The following is a 3,772-nucleotide window of genomic DNA, read 5'->3' on the forward strand; positions in this document are numbered from 1 at the left end:
CTCCATCATTTGGATCTCTGTCCCTCTGTTTCTGTCTCTGTCTCTGCCTGTCTGTCTGTCTCTTTCTGTCTCTGTCTGTCTGCCTGTCTGTCTCTCTCTCTCTCTCATATATATATAATATATATATATTACCTTCATAGCTAGGCAAAAAGTCATGGTGAAATAGAGAATGACTATATCTGATAAGCAAGCTTGATACAGATAAGGTTTCACACCCACAACCTGTCGAGAGCGTGTCAGTTAGAAGTATGGTTCGTTTACTCTCAATGAGAACTTGAAAACGATGCTAGGCTGTGATATTATACAGATGACAGGTATTAGCAGTTTTAGAGAAGACTGAATACTAATAAATAAATGTGGGGAAAATCCTCATCTTCAATGATTAAAAACTATGTTAGAATATGTGTAAATAATACATATGAATATATACATAAGCTCTGGCAATGTTTAAACGTTTTTGTAAATGGATTTCTGCTTGTTAGTAATTAATATGTAGCATTCCTAGTTGTTTAAAATATAAAGTACATATAAAATATCATTTTAAGTTTCTGGTTGTCAAAATAGCCTTTATTTTTCATTCATGATGCTACCATTTACCAAAATGCATTAATTTCAGTAGCTATACATCATGTTTTTGACACAGAAACACTTTTTGCTGATAGTTTTATTTGTTATTATACAACGAATAATGTCCAGAGAAAATGTGTTCTAAATATGACGAACACTTTTCCACTTTTCTATTACATCAAGAAGCTAAGACAGTTTTTCACAAGGATGTTTTCCATGTCAGATATCTGAATTTTCAGGAAAATAGGCTTTTCAGGACCATTGGAAGCAGTTTCCGTTTACTTGTGTTGGTCACAACTCAAGCTGCGAGGAGCCTTGTAACTTTGGTGCAATTTCCATAAACCAATTAACTATGGGTGTTTATCTGTTCGCCAGAATGAGCAGGGCTATAGAGGTGGACGAAGAGGCACCCACTTAGAGATGGACGGGAGCTGGGTTAACAGGCAGACAGATTTGTAGGCACAGACCCACCCATTCTTGCCCATAATGAGCAGAGTCCGGCAGCTTTAATTCATGTGTTTTGAGCTTTTTGTCTTCCGCGCCACAAAAGGGAATACAGGACCCTGTTAGGGGAGGGTTAGATTAGTCCTACATGGTCAATGGAAACAATGCTGACATGTTACTTGATCAAAAAGATGTTTTCACACTGTGTCTCTTAGATGGTCCCAGGGGACAACTTTCTTTCTCTTTCCTCCTCTGTCTGTCTGTCGGTCTGTCTGTCTGTCTGTCTCTCTCTCTTTTTAATTACCAAGCATGACATTCATGGTTATTTCTTCTTTCCACCCAGTTGACTACAAAGGGGCTGGTTCTTGGGCCCCTTGTTGGTCAGGCCTGGGGGAGGGAGTGACAGAAGGCTGACCTTATTTACCTTAGCGGCGTCCCGTGTAATCTGGTTAATCGTGTGGCTAATGGGAGGACTCCGTGGATCCCCACACACTGCGCGCCACAATGAGGGCTCATTCATAGGTAATACAATAGAGTGTTTAAGTCATTCCACGCTTTGTGGAGAAGATTGGCTTTCTTTGTGTGCCTGCTCCCCCGAAGCCTTTGCCCCTCCTCCTCTTTCAGACAGGCATATGTTCTGGCTCCTGTCTACTGCAGCTGGACAAGGAAAAGGCAGGCTTCTTTCTTTTCTCTCTCTCTTTTTTTTTTCAGTCAATGAATTGATTACTACGTGTGAAATGGGACTGAAATAGCTCCCACCCCTGGCTGACGGATGCATAGATTAGCCTTTTGGTCTTCTAATATTTCACATCAAGACACTCTTAAGAGGAGGCAGGACTCCTGGTCCCCAAGTTGTCCATTGTGAGCCCAACAATCTGTTGAGTACAAAAGAAAAATAAATAAATAAATAAAAGCAGGTGAAGTGTTGGCCTGGTTCTTTTAATAGCATCTGCATATGATGTTCCTTAAACCAGGACTGTGGAGAAAACAAGGAGACTTCAGAGTGGTGGGAAATAGACAGATACTTACTAAGACAAAAGTTTAAGGACATCTGAGCTGAAACAGTAATTTCATCAACACACTACTCATTAGCCTTTGGATTTGAATTTAGAGGTGATAAGGTCTCATTAGTCCTAATGGGCTAGATAATGGATTCCTGGGTTTGTCTACACCCCATAGGATGAACTGCAATTTTTGAGAATGGACTTTGGGATTCTGAAGTAAAGACTGGAATGTTTTTAATTCTTCTATCTATCTATCTATCTATCTATCTATCTATCTATCTATCCATCCATCCATCCATCCATCCATCCATCCATCCATCTATTTAATGTTTAGTTGAAGTTTTAGAAGACCTGAAATCTGGTATCTCACTACCTCTGCCTTCAACTTTGTACAAATGGACTTATTGTTAGTCAATCACCTCAGCAAGATGCTGAGTCAGAAAGGTGGGTTATTACTCTTTTTCATGTGGTCAGATAATTGCACTGTTATTTGGATGATTAAGAGGGACTTTCAAAGGTAAACACGGATCACGGATATCAATCTCTTCACTGTGAAATGCTGTGAGATCACCAGTCTCAGGATTCCGGAGCCTTTGCTAAACTGTGATACATCACAAGTCCTCTGGCGACAAGGGCTTGCTCACACGGCAAAATTTCCTAAGGGAGCTTGTGATGAAGTATGCTTCTATTTAGAGCAAAACCGGGGGGTTAATGAACTGGTATTTACAACAGCAGTGGATTAGATCCTTCTAAACAAGTGCATTCTGCTACAACGATGATACCTAATGTTAGAACCAAATACAGATGAATAAGGCCAGTTTCTAAACTAATGAAAGTGGACAATTAAAGACTAGTGGAGTATGTAGTAAAAGAAGAGAATGACATTTATTTATGACATGATGTATGGTTTGCCTGGTTCAAGCCTACATTGACATAATGCAGCATGATGGGGGGTTGGAGGGGGGTGAGTCTGGCCGATCTAACTCATTCCTAGTAGCTGGAGTTAAACGGAGCCCAGACACCTGCCATGTTAGCCAAGAAATAGAATAGAAGCCTTCCCCACATGTGGACCCGGACAAGTGGTCACTGAACTATTGTTCTAGAAAGTCCTCTTGTCAGTCCTGGGAAAGCAATGGCTTCAAATATAAGAAAGCACAGCCCTGTGGGTCATCTAAAGATTCACCATACCCAGCAAAAGCATTAGCCATTTATCCTGGTTAAACCTATCAACCCACTTTTAAAAAAAATTGGGGGGGGTGTTTTCTTTTACCGATGCGAAGCTTTGTGGTGTGTTATTGTCAACACATTTGTCGTGTATAAAGCACAGCTATTATTATCATTTAGAATTCATGTGCAAGACTATGTTAGGTAGTGGAGAATGAAGCTTGATTTTCAGTTTTCTTAGTTTTCTAAGCATTTATGAGAGGCTACCTACCTAAAAGGCAAATGAGAGAACTGAATATAAAGGTGTGCTTTTAAATGAAATATACCAAAGAGGAACAAAAAGTACAAAGTAAAGAATAATTGAAAAGATTTCCCTCTGAGTGTCAGATTCAACAACAACAACATCATCATCATCAACAACAACAACAACAACAACAGTGTGTCGGAGGATACTACCAAAAGTCCCAAACCTCTTAAATTAACTTGACTCAAAAACAAGGGCCTAAAGCTCAGGAAACCTTAATTAAAGTTCACTCTTGCCAGCCTCCTCCCTCCTCCTGCCTCACAGCTGAGGGTTCATCTCCTGACCTTCT

General features: G+C 40.1%; 1 annotated feature.

Moving 5' to 3' along the window:
- Positions 207-2,947: an enhancer, noted in NCBI's record as "VISTA enhancer mm1403". NCBI's record gives its function as "enhancer in: neural tube[6/6] | hindbrain (rhombencephalon)[6/6] | midbrain (mesencephalon)[5/6] | forebrain[6/6] | facial mesenchyme[5/6]" and the evidence as "EXISTENCE:transgenic organism evidence [ECO:0001131][PMID:17130149]".

Source organism: Mus musculus, chromosome 13 (genome assembly GCF_000001635.26).
Source record: "Mus musculus strain C57BL/6J chromosome 13, GRCm38.p6 C57BL/6J".
Taxonomy (NCBI): Eukaryota; Metazoa; Chordata; class Mammalia; order Rodentia; family Muridae; genus Mus; species Mus musculus.